This window comes from Chiloscyllium plagiosum, unplaced genomic scaffold, assembly GCF_037043375.1.
Source record: "Chiloscyllium plagiosum isolate Xiang-an unplaced genomic scaffold, Cpla_swu_hap1 HiC_scaffold_29, whole genome shotgun sequence".
NCBI lineage: Eukaryota > Metazoa > Chordata > Chondrichthyes > Orectolobiformes > Hemiscylliidae > Chiloscyllium > Chiloscyllium plagiosum.
This window is the reverse complement of record NW_028270167.1, coordinates 86,350,679-86,365,768: the sequence shown is the minus strand read 5'-3', so window position 1 is coordinate 86,365,768 and position 15,090 is coordinate 86,350,679. Positions and strand designations below refer to the sequence as shown.

Below are 15,090 nucleotides of genomic sequence, written 5' to 3'. Positions count from 1 at the left end.
TCACGTTTGGTGCCTAAAAGTCACCTGACAAGGCCATAAATTATGAATTCCCGTGGCAACGTAAATCGCACCAGGCAAAAGGAAAGGAATTACTCACCAAGTGATTAAGAAAAACTGCAATACATGCTGAAATCAAGGATAATGAGCTGGTATCAATACTGCATCGTGCCTTTATATAAAAGAAACTTCAAAGCTTTTACTTTGTGTGAGTTTTAACAAATGTTGATCCCTGTCACATTATGAGATATTGGGAAGCTGACAAAGTGTTATATCAAACAAGTGATCAAAGAAGTGGGTTTCAAGTCGTATTTTGTCACACAAAACGAAGCTTGTATCACAAAACTGAGATGACCGAAGTTTTTCTGCTAGAGGTCATCATCTTTTGTCAGTCTCAAAACGCTTCATATGTTAGTGCTGCCATAGCTCAGTGGTTCGAGCCCGGGGTTGTAACATCGATTCACACTACAGCCTTGCTGAATTTTCTTGAAACTGTTGCAGCAAGTATCCGAAGGTGCGTTCTCCATGTTGTTAGGAATTATTTTTGAAGGCATAGCTGGAAGTCATTTTATAAGCAGACCACCCGCACCCCCCCCCCCCCCCCCCCGCACCCCCACCCAGGCCCCATTTGTTTCAGTTTGGAAGTCCACATACGTGTTTTTCCTTCGAGGAACATGAGGATGACAAGCTTCTGATGCGAAGAATGCCTTCGTTTGGCAGGAAGAACAACGTGATTCATGAAAAGCAGAAAAGTGACGGTGAAACAATGGGGGACGAAAACGTACAGGGATGTGGTTGAATGCTTCTGTTCCTTATGTAGAGACATGAACCTGCTGGAATCCATTTAAAGAGGCAGGAAGTTGGAAGACCGCAGCTTGCCAGGCTGCCTCAGAGTTGGAGAAGTCAACATTTAGCAGGTGTCAATTATTGCCGATTGGGACAATCCTTGAGGGACAGCCGCCCGCCTGTTTACCCCTCTGCTTATGTAAACAGAATCGGATTTTAAAGCGAGTCATGAAGACAGAATAGTCCAAACGGGTCAATTCCTCATTTTTTGGAAGTTGGGCTCTCTTGAGACCTTCGTCACTTTCAAACGATGTGTCTGTATAGTTCCCTCTATGGGTCAAAATGGGGTTCAGTTGTCCCAAAGTTCATGAACAAATTTGACGGTATCTGACTTCAGTCTCATTCATGGTTCACTTGAGATTAAAACTTTGCAGGGAAAGTCTCATTCAGATGAACATTTCAGACATCAGGCTCTGGGCCAATGAGTGGAAATTGGAAACGAGACTATTTGGATGTTTGATGACTGGCACTGACATAATGTATTATTCTGTGCTGTAAAAGGACGGTGTCACAACACTCTTTTTTGGAAGGAATTTCTCATCGCAGGAAAAGAAACCTATGCTGTTAAGAGAAGACGCAATTGCACATGCCGTCCTTCCGGGTCGACTAGTGGTTACGATACAATGCTTTGACCGCTGTGGTTTGGGTTAATTTCCTGGTCAGGGAATCTGGATTTATTGTTCCTGATAAGGGCAACAACAAAAGTGGAGCGTCTTTGACATTTCAAACGCGTCCGCATGTGCCTTGCATAATTGTGCAGGGCCGCAAGGTGGCTCACTGGTTATCACTGCTGCCTCACAGCGCCACAGATATGATTTGCCTACACCTGGGTCGACTGTCAGTAAGGTGCCTTATTCAGGAGCAAATAAAGAGAAAAAGGGTAAGGAATTGTTCTGTGAGGGTTAATTCCCGCAGGATTGGTGTGCATTTGTTGCATCGAATAGGCAATTTCTGAACTGTAGGCATTCCATGTTCCCTTATTGTGTTGCTTTAGCACATGTTCAGACAAGAGAGAAAAGTAAGGAAAAACAGGCACGACCAAATCAGTGATTGATCCATTGGGCAACAACCAACGGATTCACTTTTGACTGAACTAGCTCCCATTTTCCCTACATTGGTAATGGTAGTATACAGCATTAGAACGGGTTTTCATGTGTTGTTTTGGCGCCAGCATCCTTTCTCAACATGGACTATACTGGGACAGAAAGAGATGATAAAAGACATGGATGGCGATGACTGGAATGAAAAGACATCAGGAAGAATGGACAGCGTTTACTTGGAAACAGAAAAATGGAAAGGAAGCCAACGATGTAGTGGGGGAGAATGCCATTTGAAAAGACAAAGCGGGATTTCATGGGATGGTGGAAAAGTCGAATAGATAATGTGGCGTGAAACCAGGTAAACTGAGTTGTGTCCGTATAGAAGGTTTCTAGGCGATGTGAATTTGGTGAGTGTAAACAGGAGGGAAATTCCCTCATTCGGATGGATCTAAATCTAGAGTATAGAACTTGAAAACCAGCGATGAATGATTAAGAGAAGTTTGGAGCTCGCATTCTTTTTCTTTCTACAGCTATTGAATTCGAAAATGATTACTTTTTCTCAGGAAAAAATATTCAGAAGCTTATTCTAAAACATTTGTAAAGACGCGTGCAGACACACAAGGAGTGAATTTCACCGGGATATGGAGTCTGGGCGTCAAGAATGGGTACAAAAGGTTCACACTCTCTAATTGGTTAACGTTAATTGGAAAGAAACTTCATAACTCCTACAACTGAGCACGACTAAGTATAGAATGAGCTGATTGTGAGGAAAGGTTGAGCAGCTTGTTCTACGTGAACTTCTATAAATTGTAAAAGAACTGAGCAGTTTGTGTTAGCTCAGCATTAAAGGGAAGCCGGTTAGCTCAGTCTGCTGCATAACTGGTTTATGATATAAAGTGATGCCAACAGTGTGGGAATAATTTGCGCAATATCTCAGCATACCGTCAGGATCCTGATCTCCCAACTCAGCTCATAAATTAGACGGTGGCGATAATCAAAGTGAAACTATACTATCGTGAGTTGGAACTGACCTGCCGATGTGATGCACCTTTGTTCTTTCATCTGTTGCATTGGAAAATTTGGCTGCAATCACAGACAAGGGAGTGAGTTCATTTGCAGCTCACTCATCTCCCCCAACCATATCTAGTGACAAGACACGAAAAAAAAATCCTGTTTGAATTCTGTAATCTTCATAGCAGTACTTAAAAGCATCTTTGTCATTTCTATTCCAGTTTTTCTGATAACAACCAAAATGTCCAATGAGATAAACCTAATAATTTTCGGATTGTTTTAATGGACTGTGCGAGTTTGCAGCAATATCAGTAATATGATACGAGCTAAACATCCTTTCCAGAATTTAACACAGCGCAGGATCAGCGACATGAGAAACGTCATCGACTTCAAAAATCACCTCTGTATCTCTAGTGAGTGATGAATATTCACTCAGGGAGTCTTTATGGCTGGTCTTAAGTAACTGAGGTATTTCCCAAGGACAGAACACTCCACAAAATCAGATATTTTTTGAATAGATGCTGTTTTACTCAATGTTCTTTTGCAACTTACATATAAAAATGCACACACACACACATACATGCATGCGCACACACATTTATATATATATATATATATATATATATATATATATATATATATATATATATCCATTCCAAACTTTCTGAATTCACACACACACGCATGTGTGTGTGTGTGAATTCAGAATATTAGGAATGGATGGTCGGCCATTTGAAAGTTATTCCTGTAGAATGTGCGAGCGAAGAGTTTTCAGTAATGTCTCTGACATTTGAATCTACGGGAAGTGCACCCAACTCCATCTCCTTGGTAACAGCTTTAGGGAACTGGAGCTGGACATTGGATCTTTCGGAAGTCTGAGGTGAATTGAGAGGAGTTATAGGGAGGCAGTTACACTTCAGGTACAAGAAAAAGGTCGATGGGATACAGTCGGGAGACGATAAGGGAACAGGCAGCCAGTGCAGGCATCCACTTTGGCTGTGCCCATCTGTAACAAGCATACCGTATTTGTTACTTTTTGGGGGGATGACATATGAGGGGTAAGCCATGGGGTACAGATCTCTGGCACAGTGTTTGTCCCTGTGATCAGAAGGGTAGGGGAGAGGGGAGGAGAGCAATAGTTATTGGGGACTACATAGTAAGGGGGACAGACTGCAGTTTCTGTGGGTACAGGGCAGGCTCATGATGTGATACCTCCAAGTTACCAAGGTTTGTGATGTCTCGCAGCGTGTTTTCAGGATCCTTAAGGGGAGGGGGAGCAGTCCGAGGTCATGTTTCACATATGCACTAACAACATATGTAATAAAAGTGATGTGGATGTATGGCAGAAATTCAGGGATCCAGGGTGACATCTTAGATCTAGATCAAACAGAGTTGTTCTCTCTGATTTGTTACACATGCCACGTTGGAGTGAGGGAAAAAAATAGGGAGAGAGCAGATGAACGCGTGGTTGTAAGGATGGTGCAGCTGATAGGGATTTGGATATCTGGATAGTTGGGGATCATTCTGGAGTCGGTTGGATCTCAATAAACAGGATTGTCTTCACCTGACCCGGAAGGGTACCAACATCCTGAGTGGATAATTTTCTAAAGCTCCTCAGGAGAGTTTAAACGAATTCAGCAGCTGAGTGCGAACCTGAATTTTAGCTGCGGTTTGCTGGAAGTTTTGAGTGGTTAGGACATAAATAGGTTTTTGGGTTTGCGAGTGAATGCTGGCAAGAATGAAGGTGGTTTGAAGTCTGTCTCCTTCACCGCTAGGAGCATCTGGGATAAAGCAGGTGTCATGGGTTGTTAACTGGGACTTCAATATTGTGGCCATTTCAGAGACATGAATGGAGCACTGAAATGAATGGTTTTTTCCTGGCACCTCAGTTTCCATTTTTCAGTAAGAACAGGGAAGTCGTTAAAAAGGGGGAGATGTGGCATTTTTAGTCAAAGACAGTGCTATGGTAGCAGAAAGGATATTTGGTGAGGACCCGACTCAATCTGCTGAACTAGAATGGGCTGAGATTAAAATCAGGCAAGTGGAGGTCACCACCAAAATGTTCTAGAGATATGGAGGAAAATATTGCAAAGATGATACTGGATAGGAGCGAAAGTAACAGGGTAGTTGTAGTGAAGAAGTTTAACTTTCCAAATATTGATTGGAAATGTTATTGTTTGATGAGCTCTGATTGGTCAGTCTTTGTCCATTGTGTGCAGGAGGGTTTTGTGACGCAGCATGTAGACAGGCCAACAAGAATCAAAAACATTGGATTTGGTACTGCGTAATGAAGCAAGTCAACTGTTCGATTTGGAGATAATTGAGCACTTTGGTGATAGTGACCACAATTCGGTATGTTTGTTTAGTGATGGATAGGAATATATATATATATATATATATATATATATATATCTCGCAGAGCATGAGGTACCGCTGGGAGAAAGGCCAGTATGATGCGATCAGGCAAGAGTTAGGATGCACCAGATTGAAAAGTAAACGCAGGGGTTTTGCACACCTGAAATATGGAGCTTGTTCAGGGAAACGCTCATGCATGTCCTTGATAAGTGTGTGTGCGTCATGCAGGGAATATGAGGTTGAGACAGGGAGCCATTTTTACTCAAAAAGTTGAATTTCTTGTCAAGTTGGAGAAGGCGGTGCATGTAAACATGTAATATGAAAGCTGAGTTAGTGCACTTGAAAGTTAAAAGCTAGCAAGGAAGGGCCAAAAGAGAGAGCTACTCAGAGCAAAGAGGGGACATTAAAAGTCTTTAGCTGGCAGGGTCATTTAAAACCCTGAAGCTTTCTCTTGTCATTTCAAGAATAAAATAATATCTAGGATATGATTAGGGCCTGTCAAGAACAGTAGGAGAACGTCGTCAACGGAGTCCGAGGATAGGAGAGGCGCTGAATGTATATTTTTCATCATATCTCAAATGAAAAAGACAATGCTGTGGAAGAGAATTTTGAGATGCAATCTGTTAGAATAAACGAAATTGATATTCATAAAGACGAGTTGTTCGCAATTCTTGAAAGCCTGAAAATAGATTGTCCCCTGGTCTTGATGGGATGTATCATAGGATTCTCTGGGAATCGTGGGAGGAGATTGCAGAACTTTTGACTACCAACTTTATTTCGTCAGTGTCTATGTGATTAGTGCGAGAAGACTCGAGTTCAGCAAATATTGTCCCCTTCTTCACGAATAGGAGTAGGGAGAACGCTGGAAATTATAGAACAGTGAGCCACATTTCCTTGAAGTTGAAGTTTTGGGAAAGGTTATGAGAGATATGATTTATGATCACCGAAGCAGGAAGAAGTTGATTCGCTACAAACAACACGATTTTGCGAATAGCAGGTTGTGCCTCACAAACTTTATTGAGCTCTTTGAAAAGGTCAACAAACAAGTGGATGAGAGTAAAGTGGTTAACATGGTGGATATGATTTTCACGAATGCACGGTCGGCTGTTGCATAAAATACAGAGACATGGGATTGAGTGTGATTTCGCGGTTTAGATCAGTAATTGGCTCGCTGAAAGAACACGGAGTGTGGTAGTTAATGCAAAATATTCATCCTGGAGTTCAGTTACTCATGCTGTACCACAAGGTTCCTTTTTGAGTCCATAGCTGTTTTTCACCTTTAGAAATGACCTGGGTTCGAGCATGGGATGATGGATGAGTAAATTCGCAGAACACACTAAGTCGATGGAGTTGTCAACAGTGCCGAAGTCTGCTGCAGGTTACAGACGGACATGAATAATCTGTAGATCGGGGCTCAGAGGTGGCATATGGAGGTTATTGTGGAAAAGTGTGAGGTGATTTACTTTGGAATGAACAACAAGAATAAAAAGTTCTGGGCTAATTGTAATATTCTTGGAAGTTTAGGTGAGCAGAGCGATCTCGGCGTCCATGTATATAAAACTCTGAAAGTTAACACACACGTTGATGGATTTGTTTGCAATGAGCACAGTGTGTTAGTTTTTATTGGGAGAGGGATTGAGTTTCAGGGCCAAACGATCCCCTTGCAGCTCCAGAAATTTGTCTGGTATGGCCAAACTTGTCGAGTTGCGTGCGGTTCTGGTCGCCACATTATAGGACGGATGTGAAAGCATTGGAAAGGTTGTAGACGAGATTTCCTCGGATGTTGCCTTCTGTGAAGGGAAGGTCTTACGAGGAAAGGCTGAGGGACTTGAGGCTGTTTTTGATTGAGATAGGAATTTTGAGAGGTGAATTAATAGAGACATAAAAGATAATCAGAGGATGCTTTAAGGTGGACAGTGAAGGCCTTTTTCTTCAAATGGTGATGGTTGGCACAATGGCACATCGACGTAATTTGAGTGTGATTGATGCCGAGGTCGATTCCTTTCTCAGAGAGTAGTAAGGGTGCAGAACGCCTTGCCTTCAACAGTCGGAGAATCACCAACATTCAGGGCAATTAAATGATCATTGGATACATTTACGGCTTATAATGCCAAAATGCTGGTCAGATGGACTTCAGATTGGTATCACAGGTTTGTGCAACATGAGTGCCAAAAGCACTTTATTGCGGTGTAATATTCCGTGTTTGAACTGTTCTTCAGCTTGAAGTTGCAATCATCTCTGTTCACTATCAGTAAAACAAACACCTGGCGAGAATCCAATGCGCAATTTTGACAGTGAATGTACTGCCATTCTGTAATGCAACTACAGCAAGCTAACTAATCACACCGCTGGATATGCTGTCAAATGATGACAAACTGGGACCCCCAACCCAATTACTCATTTTTTTCTGTGGACCTGAAAAGAAACATAGTGCAGAGGAGGTTATACTGATAATGAATCACCGATTATGAAGCATCAACTTCAGGAAAATGGCACAGAAAATGTGGTGAAAATCGATTTTATTGAATACTGCGTACGTTTTCCGTGGCTTCCTGCATTGATCACGGGAAATGTTATGTCGCCACTGTACTGGGATTTTCCTTCTATTGGCGTCAATTCGTCAGAGGATTCGATTCACTGACATTTCACCAACTTCCTTTGGCATGTTCATATGACACATCCACTCACACTGCACATAACATCAACAATGTTCAGCATACTACATCCAAGAGCATGTGGCATGGTTTTCATAAACAGTGAAGTTTGGATAATGTTATGCAAAGGCAAATTGAAATTCATTTTAATTAGTAAAGTTGCAAGAATCCAGAGTAAGATTCAAAATGTCAGAAATTCACGTTCATTACCTTGGGCAGAATTCCAGCCCAGCAAAGGGAAAATCTGCCCCTGAATCCCCAGCATCCATGCAATTGATTGCTCCATGTGTCCACTTGGAAACATATTTGAAGGAACGTTCAGCCTGAAGGAGAACTTGTGAGAATCCTCCGCTGTCTGATCTAAAGCTCAAACAAGAGCTGTCTATTCCAGCTGGGAGGGAAGCGAGGTGGAGATGAGACCAAAATATTACTTGGCGTTTAATTCATATTGTCCTCATTGTGATTGTTTAAAAACCTGGGCCAGAAATGGCACAGACACAAAGGAGCAGAAGGAGGCCATTCTTAACACCGATCCTGCCCCGCCACGTCATTCGATATCATCATGGCTGACACAACAATGTTAAGTCTTTTTCCAGCCCATCCACGACATCGTGTTGCCGAGTGGCTAACAGATATTTATCGATCTCTATCATAAATAGACATCGATAATGTAAATCTGTGGGAGGAAAATGTTCCGTTTCGAGACAGTTAGGTTTATGCACGAATATTACTGGTTTTGCAGATGAGCAGCCGAGTCTGCTCTGACCACTTTGCAAAACATAAATTAAAACACGACCCTGATGGGATTCGAACCCACAACCTGTGAATAGCAACCTGAATAGAAATGTAAAAGTCCAACGCGCTTTCCATTGCGCCACAGAGCCTTGCCTTTGGTCACCTTTACGCACACAAGTTTGCCTTTGACGCATTGCATTCAGGACACCCATCTCGCGCTTGTCTGCCCTCGTCACACTTTCTGGTACCTGGTCCTTATCCACTAGTGCTCTGGCTCATCAGGTTTTCGGCTACAGACTGCTGAAACGTTCTCATGACACTTACCTTTACCACATGTTCAGATAATGATTTCCAGATAATCAATACTCTACAGGTGAAAGTATTCTTCCTAAATCTCCTCCTTGTCTCCTGTCTTTCATTTATGTTACTCTGTTCATTCCCAATACAGGCTTATCCCTGTCACACATATCTATCCTCTTCATAAAATGAGCACGTTAATCGGTTTCTTATTCAGCCTTCTCTGCGCTTAGAGTAACATCCCCAGCCTAGCTCGCGTACCTTCACAATGGGAGTGGTCAAACCCTTGCCATTCTTTTCACCTCCTGTGAAATTCTCCTCCTGCATTCAGACGCTTCCAGTATCTGGCGATTACAAGAGAAAAACAAAGTTCTCAGAAGAAAAGCCAAAAGGTCTGAACAAAATCAGCAGCTCTTGTCTATCTCTGATGAGGAAGGAAAGTTAACGCTTCGAGTCCAATGATCCGTCTTCAGAACTAATGGGAAGGGAGGGTGGGTGAAGAATGTGTAAGACGGCGGACGGTTTCTAAAATGATTGAACTTGATGTTGGGTCCTAAAGTTTTCATGGTCTGTTGGTAGAAAATGAGTTGCGTGTCTTCCAGCTTGTGTTGTGTCTTGAAGGGGCACTGCAGCAGGCCAGAGACTGAAATGATGGCCTGGGAACACAGTGTCTAGATTTGAGTGGTCTGGAAAAGCACAACAGTTCAGGCAGCATCCGAGGAGCAGTGAAATCGACGTTTCGGGCAACAGCCCTTCATCAGGAATACAAGCAGAGAGCCTGAAGGGTGGGAACACAGTGTAATGTTGAAGTTACGGAGACTGGAAGATCGGGATAGTTTTTGTTGATTCTGGACAGAACGTAAGTGATCTCAGCTTTGTCACCGACTTTATTTTCCTCTCTCCATTGGAGAGAGATCACATTCTGAGCAGGAAATACAGTTGCCTCGATTAACTGAAGTGCAGAGAAATCTCTGGAACATGCGACCGGGAGCTTCCAGAGTGAGTAGAGATATCTGAAACCAGCAGGAAATGTAACTGACAACATCGAACGTTACAATGCAGTTCAGGCACTTCGGCCCTCGCTGTTGCCGCAACCTGTAAAATAATGTAATGTCCATTGTAATGGTAAATTAACATTTATTTTAAATCCAATAAAAGCACAGGGAAACAAATAAGTAATTATTTGACTTTGCAGAGGCATGTGTTGAAGACAGACAGAAAAAAAATGTAAAGTTAAACCGAAATAATAGCAGACATACAAGGCCAGTAAACTACCATACCAGGGACAAACAGTCAAGGAATGAGAAAAAAAAATCCTTTTGATGTGGAAGACACCTTTCCTCACGTACCATTGGCGAAGGCATCCAGCGAGAGGTGGCAGGATTTGAGACGATGCATACTGCAGGCACAAAAAAACGAAAGATTGTGTTTTCAGCGACGATGTGCGTACCTGATTTAAAGCACACATAAGGACAGATATGAAGAAACTAAATTGGCTAACTCAGGCAGATAGAGGAGTCCAGGTAACCCACGCCAAGAGGGTAGCCTGGCGATTAGGTATGGTAGATGTCTCGGACCCAAGATTAAGAAGGGTCCCTACTGAGTGCAGGGCAAAAGGCAAACGTGATGTGGGGTTCATAGGAAGCTGTGAACCCATAAGAGTAGACCGGAAGTCTGAGTATTGTCCATGCAGAGCACGAGACCCGTTAAAACACGAGGCTGCCAAAGGATACTACTTTGCATCCCTCCTGAAAGCTTGAGTGATAATTCCCTGTGGATAATCACCGGTGAGAGCCCCCATTTTTCTGGTCAAAAAGGCAAATATTCCAGGTGAATCGGGGAAACGGAGCTTTGTTCAAGACCTGCAAGTAGTCAATTATGCTGTTGTTCCGCCCGCCCCAAATGTTCCTAATTCTTGTACTATATGAGTTCAAATTCCACCTGACAGTAAATGGTTCTCTGCTATGGATTTATCAAATGTCTTCTTTAGTGTACCGGTACACCCAGAAAGTCAATTCTGGTTCACTTTTCCACTCAAAGGCAAATCATATACATTCAAGCGACTTTGTCAAGATGACTGTGAGTCCCCCACCATAATTAATGAGGCTCAATGCTGGAGTCTGGGGATTTTTGTTTTAACCCCGGGGTCAGCGCTTCTGCAGTATGGAGACGAATGCTTAATAGCAGCACCAACAGAGGAACAATGTGAGAAAGATACGCTTGTGTCGCTCTGCCATCTCGCCAGGAATGGGCATAAAGCTTGTTTCGCAAATCTACAATTTGTGCAACAACAGGTGAAGTTCTTTGGTCATTTCTTGTCTGAACAAGGGAAGGGCATTGGTCAAGACAAAGTTCAGGCAATCCAGCAAATTCCAAAGCCTTACACGAAGTAACAATTGCTATTCTTTTTGGTCTTGCACTCCTACTGTCGATTTTTTATCCCACATTACACAACCCTTGAGGCGCCCCTAAATGAAATTTCCAATGGCTTAGAGTTTCAGAACCAGAGACCGTTGCAGTTGAATTAAACAGGCGCTCCAAACCACACCCACACTGGGCGTCCGAATCCAAACAAGCCTTTTTACAAACGGTAGATGCATGACATCTGAGCTGATGCAGGAGAATGTGGGAAAATTGAGGCAGGTACCTTACATTTTGGCTAAACCTAGACCCCGTAGCGGCAGGATTGCCTATATGCCTGCAAGCCGTTTTTGCAGCTTAAAAAGTTTGTTGTAGCGTCCAGGGACACAGTCGGCTTTGGAGAATTAACCCTCCTGGTCCCTCATGCATCCTTACTGTTTTCCGAGCAAAACACAGCACACATGTCTGCAGCACGTTGGCTCAGAAACAATACTGTACTATTGGAGATGCCGAACATTACAATAACGAGATGTAACGTCCGTAATGATGCTAGCCTTCTCGCCACAACAGGAGACAGAGACCCACATGACTGTGTCGCTGTAACTCACCAAGACCAGGCGTGCAGGATTCACAAACTCAGAATCAGGATATTGCGTTTTTTGGTGAATGGGTCCGCATTCAGGGGAAAACGGACAGGCCAGAATTGTGTTTGGTATGCTGTAGTAACTACCCACGAGGTAGTCAAAGCGGAATCACTCCCTTGTCATCTGTCAGCTCAAGCAGCAAAGCTGATTGCCTTGACTGAGGCATGTCAATTGGCTGAGTGACTGATAGTGAATATTTACACAGACAGCAGATATGCATTCGGGGTTGTACATAATTGTGGAACTCTGTGGAAACACAGGGGCTTCTTGACCTACACTGGAAAGCCCAAAATACACCGTGGTCTGACTTCTGACCTCCTGGAAGCGGTCCTACCGCCTAAATCATTCGTTGTCTGTAAATGTGAAGCCCACACGAAAAAGTACGATTCCCTTTCTCAAGGCAATGCGAATGCAAACTCACCGGGAAGGACAGCAGCCCAGCAGCCGCCAAGTGGTCAGTTGACATGTGTATGTCAATTATTTGTAATCTAAAGCAGACTTATGGGAGGTCGAGTCGCAGGCCACGCCGAAGGACAAGCGTGAATGGACAATGGCAGGGTGCAGAATGAGGGAATGGGTGTGGTGTGGCCCTATTGGTAAACCCTGTCAACGCGATCATTATTCCCATTCCATGCCAATTAACACACAGTGAGGACCATGTGTCAAAAGGGGGGATGTAGCGAATAAAGTGGTATGATTTGATCTTGATATTTAATTTGGTTTCCGTGGTCGAATCTGTAAGTCCTCTTCGGACATTGTGCAAAATAATTTTCCAAAGGTCATCTTAGTCAGTCCGGGACTGAGGTTCAGAAAAGAACAAATGTTTCTGTTTTTTTTTTTTGGAGCTGGTTGTGTTTACATTCTCCCCACCTCAAGTTTATAAGGACTTATAAACTTCATTTCTGTCAGTCCAGGTGAGACACTTTGTGATGCGGGTAGTTTCATTGGCAAAGAAAATAAATTTACCCCCATGAAGCTTCCTTTCATCCTCTGTCTGCCCATTCATTCAATTTGATCACTGCTGTTCTGATAAATTTCACCTCTGCTGTCCTGTTGTTCCTCCGTAATTCGAGGGAACATCGAACCGAATCCCAAAATCATATTAATGTTCGGTTGTTCATGTTACATCAATGACCAGACCAGAACAAGCTGGCAGGAAATTGAATAACACAAAAAATATTTTTAAAATTCCTTCCAGAAAATTAACCGATTGCAAAGTCAGAATATGAGAAATGTCAGAGTGCACTGATATTTAGCCCATTTCACAATGCACAGATACACCTAGACGAGTTCAGTCTTTGCGAAATGTTTATTTATAATTGTGACAATTCCCTGCGGCAGATCCTCCCTCAATCCACAAAAATGTATGCTGTCAAAAACTATTTCAGTTCAGATTAAAATGGCTCAAGATACTTTCCATCAACCCAAAGGTTACTGCGCCATGTCAATTGAAGTGTATCCAGATAAGGTTAGAACTCCCAGCCTTTTCTCCCACTGCTCTCTATTTCAGTTTCTCCAGCCTAGTTTGGAGCTCCCATCCTGGGCGTTTCACGCGCCTCTCTGCCTTCATAGAAGAACTGCATGCTCACGGACTTGGTCACTGGCAGAAAGAGTAAAGATTCACACGTTCATTCCGCTCTCATATTCCGTTCGGATCTTCGCCACTGCGTCGCTAAATTTCTGTTATTCCAGACCTGGAAGCCAGTGTGATTGAAGTGTGCAACCTTAGTTGCTACCTTGTCTCGAGGCACTGGTAAAGTAACGATGAGCAACCTCGTTGTTATTTAAACCAACATTTCAACAATTTGTTTGCTAAGCCTGTACATTTAATCTTTTCTCGAAATCTATCGAAATCAGTCTTCAACATTCTCAATGATGGACTCTCCACAGCCACTGAGGACATCGAAGATGACGATACAAGCCAATCTCAGTAGGTTATCCTCTTGTGCATGTGGTGCTGTTCCTCGCCAATCTCAGCCATTGCAGTTATTGCTTTTACTGTTGGTTATTTTTTCATGTGATCGTATAGTGGCTCGTCCTCTGCATTGTGGCCGAAGCAACCTCCATTCAAATCCGAGTATCAGTAATGCGCATTTGTTCCATGTTACTCCACATAACCCTTGCAAAACAAACGCAGAAAGGAAGAAATCAGTTTTTAAGGTTAAAATGCTCTTGAAGGTGATGATTTTCTTGCTTCAAACTTTATCTGCACCTAATCTCGGAGAAGTTTCTCCCTTTCCCAATCACTATTCTTCCATTCTATCCTTCCTCACATGCCACTGGGGCATTGCACAAAGTAACATTCACTTTCACATTGAAACCGTTAAGTTAGTGCTGCAGCTGTCACTCTTGTTAGGTGAACTTGCACCAATACCACCATGAGGAGCTTTAAGCCACTTAATGCAATCAGATAATGTGGTTGGGTTATCAATCCTCATGTAAAGTGTTTGATTTGCATGGACCAGATATCATTGGAGGACTGGATTCATGAAAAGGACGCAGAACAGTATCGAGGAAAAGAGACTTTATTGGAAAAGACCAATGTTTGCGAATTCCCCACATTTATTTCTAATCTTTATTCGTCTCTCGCTAGAGTGTTATGTATAATTCTGCAATTCACATAAAAGAAGCGATATGACAGCTGTGGAAATGGTGCAGAAGTGATTTGCCAATATATTGTCTGGATTGAAGAACTTCAGCTATGAAACAGTTTCGACAGACTGGCTTTGCTTTTGTGAGAGCAGGAGAGATTGAGAGGAGACAGTATTGAGATGTAGGAAATAATGAGGGGCATGGATTGGGTACACTTAACGAAAGATTTCTCGATGATGGATGGATCAATCAATCATAGATTTAAGATAAGAGTCATAAACGTTCGAGAAGCTCTACATAAAAAAATCTTTATCAGCTTGCGAGTCATTGGAATCTGGACATCATTGTCCCTATGAGTCAGAGCGGCAGAAATTCTAATAATCTTCAGAGATACTTAACTGTGAATTTGTAATGCTTAAGGCATACAACGTTAACTGATGGAAAATGGGATGAGGATAATCAAGCAGGTGTTATTGACAAGGGCATGCACAAGTAGCTTGCAGCCTCAGTTAGTTCTGACATCCACCTTGTGGCGTTTGGTAACCTCAGTTGTCACGT

At 42.7% G+C, this 15,090-nt stretch overlaps 1 non-coding gene across 1 annotated transcript; it reads right to left on the bottom strand.

The window, feature by feature from the left end:
• Window positions 1-8,695: 8,695 nt before the first annotated feature.
• Window positions 8,696-8,787, bottom strand: trnak-uuu (transfer RNA lysine (anticodon UUU)). Its single transcript is given in 2 exon segments — window positions 8,696-8,731; window positions 8,751-8,787. It is a non-coding gene; the product is annotated as a tRNA-Lys (tRNA).
• Window positions 8,788-15,090: the final 6,303 nt, after the last annotated feature.